The sequence below is a fragment of the Equus przewalskii genome, chromosome 12, assembly GCF_037783145.1.
Source record: "Equus przewalskii isolate Varuska chromosome 12, EquPr2, whole genome shotgun sequence".
NCBI lineage: Eukaryota > Metazoa > Chordata > Mammalia > Perissodactyla > Equidae > Equus > Equus przewalskii.
The window spans coordinates 23,497,004-23,515,593 of NC_091842.1; the positions used below are offsets into that span (position 1 = coordinate 23,497,004).

The following is an 18,590-nucleotide window of genomic DNA, read 5'->3' on the forward strand; positions in this document are numbered from 1 at the left end:
GAACTCAGAGACCTGAGGTCGCTGCCAGGTAGGCCTGCCCCAGCCCAGGCCTGAAACAAATTAACCCTTTCCTCACACTGCCACAAAACCCCACCAAGCACGGTAGAGTTGGTTTGTTAAGTGCTTCCCCACCTTGCAGAGATGCTGTCTCGCCACCACCCCACCAAAAAAAGACCAAACCTCAGGCTTCTGTGTTACCAGGACCTGCATAACCTTGGCAGCCTCCATCTAAGTCTACTTTCAGCTCCTCCAATCCCTACATCCCGATGAACTTCGTGGGGCCATCCAAAATCTAGGCTTCTGGAGTGGCTTGCGGTGGCTTACTTTGCTCGTCCATTTAAACTCCTTTATATCACGTACATTGGCTGAGTTAAGGTACATTGCCTATATCTGGAAACATTTGTCAGCCTGTAGAGACATCTTGAAACGTTCCCTTGAAAGAAAAGTTTGGGGAAATTCACAGGCCATGATTCCACGCCGGTGGGACACCACGATGCTTTCAAACTCTGGTGGCTTCTTACATGGCAAAGTAGTCTAGGGAACATTGGCAGCTGTTGGAAATGTGCTGGGGGCCAAGGAAAATCAAAGAGTTGCCCCTCCTTCTTGTTAAATGCCTCAGACCCTCAGAGATCCTTACTTTACTCCTCTCCCAGGGCCATAGAGGAATTCAGGGGAAACAATCTTTTACCCCCAGTTTAGGTTGCTGGAAGGATAACTTGTAAACTTGGATTTACTGATGGCCATTGGGGAGACCCAGCTTGGAACGGAGTTTGTCCAGTGGAGTTCCCCTAGAAGCAGATCCTGCGACAAGGATGTGAGTGCAAGTGGCTTATTTGGCAGTTGATCCCAGGAAGCACCAGGAGGGGATTAGAGTCATGAGACAGGGATGGGAAGGAAGCTAGTTAAGAGTGTTTTAGGGAACAGGTTACTGCCATGGGCAACTGGGAGGCAGACTCCACTGGGGAAGTCTGGGAAATAGTAGAGAACACGCATCATAGAGTCATCCCGAGCAACAGAGAGAAATGGGGTATTGATCCATCAATTCTTATGGGCATTTCTTAAGGGCACTCCCAGCCTCCCTTGCAGGTGGACCACGAGGGCTCCAGTGGCCAGAGAGAGCCCTCAGGTAAAGAGTTGCAGCTGCTTTCAGATGGGAGCTATTGTGAAAACAGGGCACTTAGATTCCCTCATGCTTCACATTAGGTTCTTCACTCTGTCCGGTCACTGGTCCTTCCAGGTGGTGGCCCATTATTACAATTTCTTAAAAAAAAAAAAGGGTTAGTGGGGTAGGCTACATCTCTGCTGTTTCAGTTGGTCCTGAATCTGTAATTTATCTTCAATCACCATTCTCAAGTCTCCTCAACTTTTGGCCAACAATTATTTTTCTCATAAATTTCTTTTTTATTGAGATATAATTCACAGACCATAAAATTCACTCCTTTAAAATGTATAATGCGATGGCTTTTAGTATACTCACAAAGCTGTGCAATCATCACCCCACACCCATTGGCAGTCACTCCCCACTCCCTTGCCCCACCCCACCACCCAAACCCTGGCAACTACTTTCTGTCTCTGTAGCCTTGCCTATTCTAGAGATTTCATATAAGTGGAATCATACAATTTGTGGTCCTTTGCATCTGGCCTCTTTCACTCAGCATACTATTTTTAAGGTTCATCCATATTGTAGCATGTATCAATATTTTATTCCTTTTCTGGCTGAAAAATATTCTTTTGCACAAATATACTACTTTGTTTATCCATTCGAGATGGACATTTGGGTTGTTTCTACTTTTTGGCCATGATGAATGATGCTGCAATGAACATTTGTGTACAAGTTTGCATGTGGACATGTGTTTTCATTTCTCTCTCTTTTTTTTTTTTTTTGAGGAAGATTAGCCCTGAGCTAACTACTGCCAATCCTCCTCTCCCTGCTGAGGAAGACCGGCCCCAAGCCAACATCCTCCGTGCCCATCTTCCTCCACTCCATACATGGGATGCCCACCACAGCATGACACCAAGCGGTGCCATGTCTGCACCCGGGATCCAAACTGGTGAACCCCAGGCCGCCGAGAAGCGGAACGTGAGAATGCAACCGCTGCGCCACTGGGCCGGCCCCTCACTTCTCTTGAGTATGTATCTAGGAGTGAAATTGCTTGGTCATATGATAACTCATAGTTTAACTTTTTGAGGAACTGCCAAACTGTTTTCCAAAGCAGCTGCACTATTTTGCATTCCCACCAGCAGTGTAGGAAGGTTCCGATTTTTTCCCATCCTCACCAACACTTCTTCTTTTTGATTCTGGCCATCCTGGTGGGCGTGAAGTGATATCTCGTGGTTTTGATTTGCATTTCCCTAATGACTGATGATGCTGAGCATCTTTTCCTGTGCTTATTTTGGCCAGGAATTCTGCTTGTCTGGTGGGTTAGCCTAGATCTTCATTCCTGAGGGCTCTGAGCCCCTGGTTTGCATGCTGAAGGAGGCTGGGGTTGCTGTAATTGCCTCTTTACTGTTAAAATTGGGCATTACAGCACCAAGGGGCACCCCAGTAAATCCTCTGAGTTTCAGAATCCTCTTCTCTGTCCTCATTACGTGGCAGCAATCCTATGTCTTTGTGATAATGAGAGTCAACTGGCTCTGCTAATATTTTAGCTGTTTTTTTTTTGGCCTGCTGGGCTACCGGCATAGGAGCCCCAAATGACCACGTAGCAGCTTAGCTTTAGGTTAGTGGAACGGTTACTGTTTCACCTGGTAGGAGCATCCTTCCCCTGGGAACCAGGGCCTTTAGTTCAGCAAGACTTAACCTTGCAGGGAAAGGAAACACAGACTCCCTAAGAGGGTCACTGGAAGTGATGGTGGAGGGGCAGTGACGCTGCCCCTTGGCTCTCAGATCCACGCATTGTAACTTTTAGGGACACACGCCATATAATGCTGTTGGTTCAAAGCATATATTGCATCTTGAGGGACAGCATCCTAACCTCCAAGGTGTCATCTCCAAGCTGGTATCTTACCTGTGCAAAAAAGAGGCCATTTCAGTGTTCCATCAGACAGGCAGCTTCTGAATGATGTGGAATATCATGGCCATGGTCATCTTTCCTTCATCATAAAATGAGTCCCATGGCCTATGACTTCGTTACCCAGGATCCCATGATGAGAAATCAGACACTTTGTGAGTCTTCAGATAGCGGTGCTAGTTGAGCAAAGAAATCCATTCTTGGAATCCACACGAATCCCAGTAGAGACAAATCACTTCCCCCTCCAGGGTACAAATGATCTAATGCAATCAACTTGCCACCCGTGGGCTGTTTGGGTTTTTCCAGGGACGGCATCATACTGAGGGTTCAGTGTCAACAGAGGATGCCAACAGGCCAAATGTCCAGCAGCAGCAGTGGCTAGATGAGCCTTGGTGGGAGGGAGCCCATGCTGTCGGGCCCTTGCCAAGTCTCCATCTCTGCTACCTGGTTATTCTGTTCAGGAGCTCACAGTTATAGCTAAATACAGAAGCTGGCTGACTTCCACTGCCCAGTCACCACCCTGTCCATCCGGTTGTTCACTTGCCTTCTTGTGCTGGATGCTCACTGATGGGCACCGACATGAGGCACAAGCATCCACACACTTTGTTCTCCCGCAGATCCATCCACATACTTCTGCCTCAAGATCTCTGATCTTCTAATACTGCTCCTTCAAGGCTCCTGACCAATCATTTAAGCCATTTTAGCGCCACCAAGAAGTCAGCATACATCCTTAACTCAGGCCACTTATCTTTTCTCACAAAGTTGACGACCAAGTATACTGCCCAAAGCTCTGTCTAGTCTTCAAAAGCTGCCGCAAGGGGGGACGTAGTGCAGGAGCCATACACTTTCAGCTCACACGAGTGGATTGAGCCAACCCATCCGTGAACTTGGCTTGGATTTTCTCCTTCTCCATCAGGCAGGTAGGACACAGGTAGGAGCTGAGGACGAGAGTCAGAATCAGGGAGGTAGATAACAGGGAGGTCTGGGCCACAGGTTGGTGTGACCTAATTGAACCCTCTGCACCTGCTCAGGACTGATCCCACATGTGCCATTTCCACTGTACTATGAATTTCTGCTCACTTGCCCAATCTTATGATTTGAGGGGTCTAACAACAGCCAGCTCCTGATTGGTGGGTATCCTATGGTAAGGTACTCAGTCTTTGCTAGAGCCCGGTAGCATGCCAGGAACGGCTTTTTCAAATAGTGAAGAGTTCTCTGCTGCAGATGGCATGGCCTTTGTCCAGAACCCTAGGGGTCTGTGTTGCAACTCTCCTATTGAGGCTTGCCAGAAATTCCACACATTGTTGTTTTCTACCATGGGTACTTCTATGCCATGGGATCTCATGTTATACTACTCAAGTGGCAGGACCACTTGTACCGTGCAAACTCTGCTGCAAAGCCCTCTTTTTCTCTGGGCCTAATTAAAAACCAATAGCTCTCTGAGTTAGAAACAGCATCCCCAATTACGTATGAGTTGTCTCTAACACCCCAAGAGGCGTACCTTGTGCTATATCTTCTTAGTGATATGAAGTGCAAGATGCAGCGTCGTCTCCTTCATGTGGATAGGATGTCTTGCTATGCCCTAGACCATTAGGCTGGAAGGAAAGCCTCACCAATGGGCAGGCTCCTTAATCTTCGCAGAGTTTATGCAGAATGTGCAGACACTTTCCACTTCCTGCTTACCAGGTCCGGTTAGCATGGTCTGATCAGTACAGTGGACCTGAGTGATATTCTGTGGCATGTCCAGAAGATCAAGGTCCCTTGGGACTACATTGTGACAGAGAGCAGGAGCATTGATAGAGCTTGGGACAAGACCATGCATGTGTACAAGTGAACTGAACTGCTCCGGATCCTCCTTTCTGATGGGGATTGAAAAGAACTCATCCGACAGGCCCACGGATGACTCAGTGCAGAGGCTGCATTCATTTCTGCTGGTGGAGATTTCCGAAGAGCAAGAGGCAGCCATTGAAGGGTTTTGATTAGGGGAATGACATAATTATATTGGCATTGTAAAGGGCCTCATGGGATTCTGTGTGGGCAATGGTTTGGGGGAGAGGGCAAGAATGCATGCAGTAAGAGCTCATATTTTGTGTCCTCCACATATTTGGACTTGCTGCCTGTGAGTTTGGCTGTATTCACTGAATGGCTAAGTGAGAAGATAGGAGCTGGGATGAGACCGAGGTGTTGCTTAAGGTAAATAACACTGGCTGCTGTAACAAATGACCCGCAAATCCCAGTGTCCTAATACAATAAAAAATTATTTCTTACATGACAGTCCAACGCAGGTCTCATATTTTGTGCCCTTCACATATTTGGAGTTGTCTGGTGGGCTTGGCTCCATTCACTAAATAGCTGAGAGAAATAGCAAAGTCCAGCCTCACTCTGGATCCTGGCTGCTGTCCTTACCATTGAGCCAGTTTTCCTGTTACTAGTAGCCAAAAGCATCTGAACTGGTATAAGTACTGCTATGATGTTCACCACAGCACTGAGCTGCTCGCGCTCTCCTGCGCCACTACACAGAGAGAGTCTGCCTTCAAAAGAGGCCAACACAGAAAAACTGAGCCAAGAGGTTTAGAAAGACAAATTCCCAGGGCTATTTTTTGAAGGCCTGATCCAGCAGTGCTGGCATAATCAGTTACACAAGCCTGTAAACCAACTCTCTCCCCCTTTATTTTTAAGACAGTCTGAACTGAGGTTCTGCCATTTGCAATTAAAGAGTCCTAACTCTTACAAAGTTGCACCAGAAGGTGGGAAAATGAAATTGCTCCTGCTACGGGATGGGAAGAGCAGCAAAAACTGGAAACGGAGCCAGCTCTGATGGAAGTGCTCTGACTTGACTTTGTCATTTGTTAAAACATGTGATTGGGAGAAAGATCATTCTAAGATCAGCTGTTGAAACCAACTAGAGTTGAGCTGGAGCCTGGTACCACAAAGTAAGGATTCGACGGACTTAGGAGTAGATGGAGGGTGGTACAGCAGACATTCAGTGCCCACCCTATGCCCTTGGTGCTCCTATTCCATTCCATATTGACTGCCTCCTACTGTAAGCAGCTGCATCTCAGCCTGAGCACTTCCTGTTGGACTAGGAGCACTGAGGAGTTAACCCCCCGGGAGTGGCCAATAGCAATAACAAAGTGGATAACTCTGAGAGCGTTTCGCACAGTCTCCCACATGCCCCCAGTGGGGTCAGAGCTCCAGATGCCCACAGCTGTAACCTGCTCAGTAAAAAGCACCCTTCATTTGCTTCTTTCCTTTTCCCCTGTCATACTTCCTGTTACGGATTGACTTGTGCCTCCGCCACCCAAATTCCTATGTTGAAACCCTAACCCCAGTACTTCAGAATGTGAAGGACACACAGAGAGACACCAGGGGTGCACGCACAGAGGGACAACCATGTGAAGGGGCAGCAAGAGGAGGGCCATCTGCAAGCCAAGAGGAAACCAACCCTGCCAGCACTTTGACGTAGTCTTCTAGCCTCCAGAGATGTGAGAGAATAAATTTCTAAGTGCCGGAGTAGACTAATGCCCTTCCCCAATCCTCTCCTGGTGCCTCCTGAAATCACCTCCAAACAAACTACTTACACTCAGATCCTTTTCTCAGGAACCCAACTCTCAGACCAATGACAAGGAGGGAATGGGGTACATGGAATTTTATAGCTCAAGCTGCGTGCCCGGAAGTCAGGGCCGACGCGATACAGCGCACTGCTGAAAGGTGTGGGGTTTGGAGTCAGAAGTGGACCCAAGTCCTGGCTCCACCATCTCTTGGACAAGTTGCTTAACTTCTTTTTTTTTTTTTTTTAAAGATTGGCACCTGAGCTAACAGCTGTTGCCAATCTTCTTCTTCTTTTTTTTTTTTTTTTTGCTTTTTCTCCCCAAATCCCCCCAGGTACATAGTTGTATATTCTAGTTGTGGGTCCTTCTAGTTGTGCTATGTGGCACGCCACCTCAGCATGGCCTGATGAGCGGTGCCTTGTCCGCGCCCAGGATCCAAACCGGGGAAACCCTGGTCTGATGAAGCGGAATCTGCGAATTTAACCACTCAGCTACAGGGCCCGCCCCAGTTGCTTAACTTCAAGTCTCAGCTTCCTCTTCTGTAAAATGATAATGCCACAGACCCTGCCTCAGCCGGGTGCTGTGAGGGTGAACCGAGAGAATGTTGGTAAAATGCTTAGCGCATGCCCGGCAGGTCGGCATTAAAGGAGCCTTAGCTAATCCAGGTGGTAGTGTGTTCGTGAAAGGTGAGTCCCCTCCCACTGCATGGTCCCAGACGAAGCCCCATGGGTGGAATAAAAGGAAAGAAAATGGTGGGCTCTGTCTTTGCTGTTTCTAGTCCAGGTGGGCAGACCATGGCAGCGTTTCTTGTGTCCTAGAGAAAAGAGCACTTCAGTGGGACCAGGGGCCTCCGTTCTGGTACTAACTCTTTAGTCTTTCAGTTCCTGAGGGCAGGGATCTTGTGTGCTTTGCTATCTATTTATTGCCAGAGTCTAGCATAGTGCCCGACGCGGATGGATAAATATGCGTTGAATGACGGGCTGAGTATGACTTTGGGGAGGCCCTTGAGAAGTGCAGCTTCTAGGAGTGAAAAACGGGTGTAAAAACCTTTCTCACAGGGGCTGGCCCCGTGCCCGAGTGGTTAAGTTCGCGCGCTCTGCTGCAGGCGGCCCAGTGTTTCGTTGGTTCGAATCCTGGGTGCGGACATGGCACTGCTCATCAAGCCACGCTGAGGCGGCGTCCCACATGCCACAACTAGAAGGACCCACAACGAAGAATATACAACTATGTACTGGGGGGTTTTGGGGAGAAAAAGGAAAAAATAAAAAAATCTTAAAAAAAAAAAAAAACCTTTCTCACAGAATGCGTGTGTTGGTCCAGTGATGTAGTGAGGGGCCTCATAAACGGGATTATCTCTCTGACTACGAGACGGTGGTTCTCTCCAGCCAGGCACTGCGCCTCGCGGATGAAGAAGGGTGTTCTGAAGCCAGCTGAGATTGAGTTACAACTCCACCCATGCCATTTATGAGCTGTGTGGACCTCATCGCAGAACCTAACCTCTCTGTGGATTACCACAATTCAGCGATTAGTGAACTCCGTGCTGGGGCCCACCCTTAGCTTTTCCACATTTGAGCCCTTCCGGCCAGCTTTCTGCTCAGGTTTCTGTGTGACCACTAGAGGTCAGCCTAACCCCAACGTTCAAAGCTCCCGGCCCAGGCCAAGAAACCGTGGCTACTGCGTCCAGAGGCAGAAGCAGAGATGTCCTGTGAAACTGGACACATGCGCCTTCCAAGTGTGTGTCTGACCTTCCCCACCAGCACTGGGAGTTTATCACCAGACTAAGAGGACGGAGACTCCCGTTGAGTTATTTCCGGGAAATCAGCAGGGGAGAAAAGGAGACAAAAGAAAGAGAGCTGGAAGTAATATACCTTTAAGTATTAGGTACGCTTTGGGGACTCGTAAAAATAATTTTGCACTTATTAACCGGTTTAACGCTGATAAACGGGATAGGTTCATAAGCGACTGAGATTAGCTTGGGCCCAGGCCTGACTGCCGGTAAGAACCAGCCAATTGATTTCACGCCTGGGGTCTGAGAATCCTAAGCTCTGAGCACTTCCCAGGCGCTGACATCTTTTGGGTGTGTTGGAGGAGGGAGGGCACTCGATCCCTCCCTCCTTCTTTCCTGTCTGTGGCTCTTTGGGGGTCTCATAGACATGGGTTCAAATCCTGGTACTGCTGCTTGCCAGCCTTGTGGCCTCGCTGTGCCTCAGTTTCCCTCTCCGTAAAATGTAGAACCTTTCTAGCAGGTCACCCTCCGACCTCTCTGACTCCTCTTCTGTGTCCTCCGGAGTGCGAGCTCCTGGAGGGGAGGTTCTTTCTTGTTTAGTACGATCTTTCTAATGCCTAGAACAGTACCTGGCCCGTAGCAGGTGCTCAAGAAATATTTGCTGATGGTTGCCTGACTCTTCCCACTGAATGTCCCTTAACGTGTAAGTGTCCTCTCCCCCTTTCTATATTCCTAGTGAGAGCACATGACTTCAATAATTTCCTAGTGACTGTTAAGCCATTCATTCATTCATTCATTCATTCCCGAACACTGTGCTTCTGATAAGTTCTGGGACTAGGAAGAGGCATGAGGTGCCCCCTCTTGCGAGTTTCCAGTCCAGGCTGAGACAAGCTGGCAAATATGAGTCCCAGTCTCAGCAGTCCCATCCCATCTGGCTCCACCATCCATGGACGTTTCCTGTGTACTGACCTTTGCCCACTTAGAAGCAGAACTCATTTTGGCCTCTTTGGCTAAGGGAAGAGTAGCACTGGGCTAGGCAGTCTCATCAGGTGTTACAGAAGAGGCAAGAACTGGGAGCATCTCTGAGGCTGCCCTAGAGAGATGGCCATGGGCAGGCCAGGTCGAGTCTTGGCTCTTTTGTTTTTTTTAAAGATTTTATTTTTTTCCTTTTTCTCCCCAAAGTCCGCTGGTACATAATTGCATATTTTAGTTGTGGGTCCTTCTAGTTGTGGCATGTGGGATGCCACCTCAGCATGGCTTGATGAGCGGTGCCATGTCTGCGCCCAGGATCCGAGCCAGTGAAACCCTGGGCCGCCTCAGTGGAGTGCACGACCTTAATCACTCGACCACGGGGCAGCCCCTGGGCTCTCTTTTGAATGGACAGGCAAGGAGGAACCAGGCTTCCCTGGTCCGAGGAACCTGCTAATCTTCCTAAAACTCGTTGCTAAAAAGCCAGCCACACTCAGACAGTTCATATGTAGGTTTCGATCCTAAATGCAAATAGATGCATTATAAGCCAGTCACACCTGCTCCTTTCAAGGCCTGTAGGCTTCAGGTAATTAGGGAGAGTCTCTTAGCCAAAGAGAGAAAGCCTCATTACAAAGGGGCACTTCCCAGACCCTGGAGAGATCCGCCCCCCCCCCCCCCCCCCCCCGCCAGGAATCCAGAGCCCTACCATCCTTTGAGACTGTTCTGCATCTTCTGACTCATTGAGCGGTGGGCAGGTCTGACATCGTGGGGTAGACCAGATGGACCTTGAGCAGTGTTTGGGGCACACATGGGCATTGTTCCTCATGATAATCAATCAGCAACGTGGCAGCTACTGCAGTTCTTACTGGACCAGGTAGGTGGCCTTTCAGCCCTGATGCTGTGCGGGGCTCACTGACAGTCAACAGCAACGTTTCAGCCGTACTTGCTAGGGGTCCGTCATTGTTCCAAGTCCTGGTATACATTAACCCCCACAGCAGCCTAGCGAGGTGGGTACTGTTATCATCAGCCCCATTTTACAGAAGAGGAAACTGAGGCACACAAATCCCAGTCGTGGGACGAAGGTCACGCAGTTGACAGATGGCAGAGCTTCGATTTGAACCTCTGTAGTTTGACTCCAAGTCAGGGCCCTGAGCTTCCACACTGTATTACCTCCCAGGGGAGTCAGGGGGACTCCGTTTTCGCCAGGCACTGACTGGTTCCCAGTCCAGCTCTGTCCCTTCTGGATGTTGTAAATAGATAAAGGCTGTGGTGGCTCTATCTAGTCTGGAGTACGACTTTTTCTTTGGCTTTTGATCTTAAAAACTGAGAATTTGCTTCCCTTGTTCTCTGGTTTTCCGTGACAACCTTCTCCCTAAGGCGATGGGTAGGTGACTCATGTTGCGTTGCCTGGGGGATTGGGGTGGGGAAGAGCCTCAGAGAACTCGAGATGAAATATATCACACCCGCTTCTATCTCGCTCCCCGCTCCCCGTCTCCTCTAGCTCCCCTTTGTTCTACTTCCCGTCAGCCTCAGTCTTGGGGGTGGGGTTTAAGATTCTGTGGCCGGCCCAGGCCTAGCCCTCTGGGCAGTGCTGGCCAGTAGAAATATAATGCAAGCCACATGTGTAATTTTAAGCTTTCTAGTAGCCACCTTAAAAAGGTAAAAAGACGCCAAGCAAATTAATTTAATTTTATTTTTTTCTTTTTTTTTAAAGATTGGCACCTGAGCTAACAACTGTTGCCAATCTTTTTTTTTTTCTGTTTTTTCTCCCCAAATCCCCCAAGTACACAGCTGTATATTTTAGTTGTGGGTCCCTCTAGCTGTGGCATGTGGGACACCGCCCCATGATGGCCTGACGAGTGGCGCCATGTCAACACCCAGGATCCAAACCAGTGAAACCCTGGGCCACCAAAGCAGAGTGCACGAACTTAACCACTCGGCCAGGGGGCCACCCCACTCCTTTTTTTCTTTTGAGGACGATTAGCCCTGAGCTAACATCTGCTGCCAATCCTCCTCTTTTTTGCTGAGGAAGACTGGCCCTGAGCTAACATCCGTGCCCATCTTCCTCTACTTTATATGTGGGACGCCTGCCACAGCATGGCTTGCCAAGCGGTGCCATGTCTGCATCCAGGATCCGAACCTCGAACCCCGGGCCACCGAAGCAGAACGTGCGAACTTAACCCCTGCGCCACCAGGCCAGACCCGGAAATTAATTTTAGTAATGTTTTATTTAACTCAGCATGTCTAAACTATTATTATTTCAATATGTTATCAGTATAAAAATTCATTACGTTCCTTTTTTCATACTAAATCTTTGAAAATACTGGTGTGTTTAGGCCCAGTGGCTGCTGCATTGGACAGCACAGCTCTGGAGCCCTGGACTTCTACGTTCTGGAGTGATCTCACTTCAGCCACTAATGTCAGAAGATGGCTTACGTCCCAGGGTTATGCTTGTTCCCAACTTAATTTCTCCTGGAGAAGTGAACTTTGTTCTCTTTTAGCGGAGAATTGTGCTGGGTTTGGCAATCGTGGGATGTTTTCCAGAAGGCAAATGCTAAACCCTGACCCAGGTTGGCTTAACACGTGGAGAACAGGACAATATTTATTCCTACAACAACTACTTATTGAAGACTTTAGAAATTCAAGATCCTGTTCAAGGTTCTGGGGAAATGGGAGCCAATTCTCTCTACAGAGGTAAGATTCTGGTGATCTGCAGAAGGTTCTGCTCAAATCTTCAGCTGAGTGCAGATCAGAGGAAACTACCTGAGGCCAAGGAAAGGGCACCGAGAAGAATCAGGCTGAGCTTACACGGGGTCGGGAATTATTTGTATTCTCACCAATCACATGTGGGATATGGGCAGAATCCTGGGAAAGATATTGCTCAGTAGTGCCCAAATTAACCCTAGGCTAAAGACTGTTCTGGACCTGCCTAGCAATCTTAAAAGCAGGCTTCGAAACATTCAAGTTGTTTCTAGTAACTTAACTGCATTCTAAAACAAAATGCAAATGTATTTAAAGGAAGACAGAAAATTTCAGCACTTGACAATGTAAAATTCACAATGTCTGGCATCCAAGAAAAAATTACCAGGCATGCAAAGAAGCAGGAAATAGGAGCTATAATGAAGGGAAGAAAATCAATCAATAGAAACAGCTCCAGAAATGTCACAGATGACAGAGTTAGCAGACAAGGACATGAAAACAGCCATTAGAAACACGCTCCATATGCTCAAAAAGGGAGAGGAAAGCACAAGCATGTTAATGAGAGACACGAGAGATATAAAAAAAGACCCAAGTCAAACTTCAAGATCCGGGAATCTCAAGGAAACCCAAGCAAATCTTGGCTTCAACACTTGCTGTGCAACCATGGGCAAGTTAGTACCTCTGTCTGAGCCTGGGTTTCCTCGTCTGTTGCATACTAGCTAACACACCCTGAGCGTTCGTTCTGTGCCAGGCACTGTTCTAAGAGCTTTCCAGAACAAAATGACGTAGGTGTTGTTATGATCACCTCCATTTGACAGATGAGGAGACGAAGGATGAGGCGCAGAAAGCTGAGGTAACACTGCAGCTTACATGGCGCAGAGGCCTGGTGGATCCAGAATTCAAACCAGAGCCCAGGCTCTCAGCCTCTATGTGCTTCTACCTCTCTCAGCTCAGAAAGACTGGAAAAATAATAGTATTTGCCACATAGGCTTTTTTTAAAAAAAATTTATTTTTTCATTTCGGCTTTATTGACGCATAATTGACAAATGAAATTGTAAGATATTTAAAGCGTACATTTTGATGATCTGATATACATACATATTGTGAAAGGATTCTTCCCAGTTAGTTAATTAACTCATCCATCACTCCATCACCTCACATATTTATCTTTTTTTTTGGGTGAGAACATTTAAGTTCTATTCTCTTAGCAAATTTCATTCATACAATACAATGTTACCAACTACAGTCACCCTGTTTTCCTTTGGATCCTCAGACCTTGTTCATCTTGTAGCTGAAAGTTCACAGGCTTTTTGTGATGGTTAAACCCAATACTCCACGTGAATGTGTTCATTTAGCGCAGAGTGTTTGTTCAAAGCAAAAAATAAATGAAAACTTCAAGTGGGTTCAGAATGGCTGGTGTGGGGAGAGGTAAGGTCTGTGAGGTCACGAAGGAGCACTGACACCACTATTTGCCAACCACGGGATGGAAGGTTCTGGAGGCCACAGCCCACTCTGGGCTGTCGTGTAGAAACCTTGCTTCCCTTGGGTGCCCACCCCTTCCCACATCCCCACCTGCTCTTTCCCTGGAAAGGAGGAAGTGGGTGAAGCGTTGTGGCTTCTTCCTTCCTTCCCCTCTACTGGGAGTGAGCCAGGTATGGTCAGGGAAGCTGAGCGAAGAGAAGTTGACTGAAGGCTCTTTATGTCTTTGTTCTTTTTTGAGTCACCAAAATGGCATACTTCTTGTTTTGTTTAAAGATGTTGTCAGATCTCGAAAGAAGTACACAGGCATATTGGGTAAACGATCCAGTGTAATCTGGCTTCTAAAATGATCTTTGCTGCATTCTGAAAGATTTTCTTGGTTCTGGATTAGATCGATGGAACCTGAGTTCGAGCCCTGGTCAACTCTGCCATTTCCTGTCCAGACTGATCCCTGGGACCAAGTATTGGAGAAAAAGGCAAGTCTGCAGTTTACTAAAGCTGTGGACATCACTTAACAGGTTGGAATTACCCTCTTTTATGTATCTATTTCTTTGCATAGATATTTCCAAAGCTTTCGTCAAAGTTAGGTTAGTATCATTGTTACATTTATTCCTTAAAATTTCCTTTTATTGTTTCTTATTACGAAAATAACACATGTTCCTTGAACATTTAGAAAAGGTAGGTAAATAAAAAGAAGGAAACAAAGATTACCGGTTGTCCAGCACACTTTAAATTTTGAGGTATATTTTTCCAGCATTTAAAAAATGTCTTATCTGATGAAAATGGGGGTCACACTTTTAAAAATTGATGTATCATGGGTATCTTCCTTGGCCATTGTTTATTCTTCTGTAACGTAAATTTTGTGTGGCCCCATGATAAAGATACAATCAGGTTACATTAAATGCAAATTTGAATTACACAGTTTGAAATAGTAGGGTATAAAATATTAATTAAATCTTGTTTTATGGGCAAAATTTGAAATAATGTGAATCCGGCTTTCCATTGATTTTTCGTAGGAAATTTAATCTTGCGTAATGTAAGTTCTGCATTCTGCGAGACCTTCAGCAATACCATCCCTTGCGTAAAATATGACTATCCTCCACTGCCGTTTATTTAGCCAGCCCCCTATTGATGGTCACTTATTACCGAAATGAGCTTCTTGGAGGATAAATCTTCACACATGTCCGTGATGATCTCTTTAGAAAAAATTCTTAGACGTGGAATTGCTGGGTCCAGGCTTTGGATGCACATTATCAAAATCCCGTCCTGAAAGGTGGTGTTAACATTTGTTTAACAAATTTTTATATAGTGCTGACCATGTGCCAGGCTCTGCTCTAAGAACTGTGCATTGCATCCTCATCATGGCCATACACAGTAGGTACTATTATCATCATCCCCATTTGACAGATGAGGAAGCTAAGTCAGCTGCAGGTGCCTGGGTCACAGATCTAAGTGTAGAGCTGGCTTCTGAGTCCTAGCTCCAACCCGCTCTGCTATGCTGCTTCTCCATCATTCTGAGCAGCAAACTACCAGGTCATTTCCCGGTACCCTTGCCCCCAAGGGGTGGTATCTAGCAGCTCAAAGAGATTCTGAATATACTACTTACACTAAGGAAATCAATCCACCAAAATGTGATTTCTGAGCGCTGGTAACATCAGAGACAAAAAGAAGTTCTAGTCCTTGGCTATCAGTGAATTGCTGGCCTGTTTGATTTCTTTTTTAAGAAACCCCATCAAAGTAATATTTTTGGAAGCTTCCCTCAGGCAGAAGAGACCTCTCATCTTTGGTCTTCATGTAACAGATGTTTGTGGGGTCCATCAGTTCTCTCCAAGGCTCTGCTCACAGCACCAGGATTTTAGGGAACTCTCCTAAGCTGCGGCCCTCTGCCTCTGCTGTCGCTACAGATGCTGGCTCCGTGCTTTGAGGTCTCCACAGCCTGCCACAGTCCCTGACCCAGTGCTTGCTTTATTCGCACACTGCCGTGAACTGTCACGCTGAGAGACTAACAAAGAGGCATGGCACTCTGTAGCTTTTAACCTGAGGTAGAGAGCTGAGTTTGTGTACTCTCCCTGAGCTCACCTGCGGGATGACTAATTCTTTTCCAAGACCTCTAGACCCTTGCCTTAGTTAGGGTACAAAATGCTAAGTTGCTATATCATAAATATCCAGCAATATGTGGCTTACAGATAGCTGGTTCTCTCTCATGTAACAGTTCCGAGGCAGCAGTTCTGATCAGCAGGATGGCTCTAATCTGCATGGTTTTCCTGGGACCCAAGTTCCTTCCATCATGATGCTTTGCCATGTTAGGCCACTAACCCTGTATGCACAGTCAAGGATTCCAGCCAGTGAGAAAGGGAAAGGACACAGAGGAGCCACGCCCAGGCTCAAGGTCTGGGCACAGATCACTTCCACTTGAGTCCATTGGCAAGAACTGAAATGTCATAACACCTAACCGCAAGGGAGGCAGGGGACGTGTAGCTCAGCCACGCACCCGGAAAGAAGGAGAGAACGGGTCTGCAGGAGAGCTCATGGCGTCCAGGGACCCTCCAAGCAAGAGGCAAACCCACCTGGGCATCTGTCTGCGCACAGTGAGGTAATCTTGATAATTATTTCTTGTCCCTCTTCCTATATCATGTCAATGGGTGAATTTAAGAATGGGATATGTACACATCTGGAATTTATTTAGTCTCGGTACACCAGCCTCATGGGCTCTGCAAACTTATCCTAAAAACATGTATTCATCTTCTTGTTTGCTCTGTTTGACTCAAAAATTAGCTCATAATTTAAAGTTAGAGCAGAGTACACAGGCTTTGGGGACAAAAAATCCTGAATAAGAAGCCCAGCTCCACCATTTACCGACCTTCTGTGCGGCTTTGGCCATGTTACTTAAACCCTCAACATATCCAGAGGAAGAGCGAAGGCTGCTTCTCCCCTGACACCCTTGGGGTCTCATTGGCCCTGCTAGCTTGTGTGCCTGTCCCGGAACTGCGGTTTGGGGAACGAGCTTAGCTGAATGGTTTAAGCCACTTGGGACCCACTCCTGGAGCCAGGGATGTGGTCACTCCCAAACAACTCTACGGCTGTCATAGAGTTCCTCCAAAGGGAAATTGGGTTGTAATTACCAGAAAGGCAGCCCAAACAACAGATGTCCACTTCAGAGAAAGTGTATGAAGAATGAGTTAATTGGGCCTAATTATGGCCCAATTTTTATTTGTTTTTTGAAATTACAAGCTGACTTCTTTGATGACGATGGATGAACTAATGGTCTCTGGCAGTTTTCGTTCATATCCGTCTTAGCTGACTTTTAGAATTTCCTTTCACTGCTTTGTCCACACCAATGAATGCTTTCTTTCCCCCATGGTGTCTTCAGTGTCTTTCTGACCTACAGGTTCATCAGACACCCGTAGACCAATGGATTGAAGAGGAACCTAGCAGGAATCTGTATATTTCTGAACTTCCAGTATTTGCCTTAGAAAGGGCAATGAACTTTTGAATATATATATCATAGGCTTTGGAGACAAAAGTTTTGTATATATATAAAATTATATATACATATAAAATATATGTATATAAATATATGTCCATATATTTAATATAGATAAGTAAACTTTTGGAATCTGTTTCTCCTTTGTAAAATTTTACAATAGAAATTGATGCTCTCTAAAGTTCTTTTCAGGGCTGGCCTGGTGGCATAGTGGTTAAGTTTGCGCACTCTTTTTTGGTGGCCCAGGGTTCGCGGGCTGGGATCTTGGGCACAGACCTACAAACCACGCATCAAGCCATGCTGTGGGGGCATCCCACATACAAAATAGAAGGTGGCCACAGATGTCAGCTCAGCGAAAATCTTCCTCGAGCAAAAAGAGGAACACTGGCAACAGATGTTAGCTCAGGGCCAATCTTCCTCACCAAAAAAAATAAATAAATGAAATTCTTTTCAGCATGAAGGCCCTTTGGAGACGCTGCTCTATAGTATAACAACAATAATAGTTGCGTACTCACTGGACGCTGCCCTAGGCTCTAATACATATAGTATTTGACCTCATTTAATTTTCACAACAACCACACAAGGTGTGAACTATTATTACTTCCTTTTAGAGATGAGAAAATTGAGGATTAAGGAAGTTGTGTGATTTTTTGTTCAAGGTCACATTAGAAGTGGTCACTCGGAGCTGGAATCAAGGTTGGTCAGATCCCACAGTCTTGTGCTCTTAATTGTGCTCTGCTGCCCTGCAGCTCCTACTTGGGAGGAAAGGACTCAGATGTGGGAGACAGAAAGACTTGGACTTGAATTCTAGATTTAGCACTGTGTGACTTTGTGAAAGTTATTTAACCTCTCTGAGCTTCAGGAAGATATACGATGGAAATAATAATTACTATCTTATGGGTAAGTGGTTAAATTGAAGTAGTTAAATTAACAGATGTAAAATTTTGGGCACATAGTAGGTACTCAATAAGGGACATCTATCTTAATGATTCACTAAACCAGCTAGATGCACGAGAACTCTATGAGTGAGTCACTGCTTTGAATGCCCATCATAAATAAGTATGTCTGTGAAAGATGTTGTCTTTAATGAAACTTTGCCTGTTTCAAACTGAAAGACATGTGTTTGACATATACAACTGACATGTGATGGAGCAGGGATAAAATTTTTAAAATACCCATACCAGTGAATGCTGTTTTGCAAACAGAAGGTTTTTCCTCTTTCAGTAATCTGGGTCATTTTCCCTGTTAAGGGAAACCGTTTTCTCTAGCCCATGAGATTTATTTTCCTAGGAAAGAGAAGAGGTGAAAACACTTGCTAACACACAGAAGGCCATAGGATAGGGAAGAAGAAGGATATGATGCAGGGGAGTTCCACACAGGGAGGGAGGGGAAGTGGCACACGTGCCTCCCTTTTGGTCTAGGGGGTTGGACGTCAGAGTAGAGGAAAAGAGGAAGCACAAGGGGCCAGATAAGTGTGTCCTCTGTCCCTTCCTCTGGATCACAGCTCCTGCTGGGTGGAGTGGCAGGTGTAGATGAAAATCAACCAGAGGCATTTGGCTTGCCCGTAATCCCTATTAGGGATTCTGGGATGAAATGAGTCACAGGGAGCCTGCCTCAACATGAGAAGGCTGCAGTATCACTGATAGTGTACTGTGCTCATGCAGAGAGGG

General features: G+C 46.5%; 1 long non-coding RNA gene across 1 annotated transcript; it reads left to right on the plus strand.

Annotated features, from left to right (window-relative positions):
- The first annotated feature begins 699 nt into the window (after positions 1-699).
- Positions 700-13,954, plus strand: LOC139074896 (uncharacterized). The gene is made up of 3 exons (XR_011524807.1): positions 700-814; positions 1,892-2,129; positions 13,828-13,954. It is a non-coding gene; the product is annotated as an uncharacterized lncRNA (long non-coding RNA).
- Positions 13,955-18,590: the final 4,636 nt, after the last annotated feature.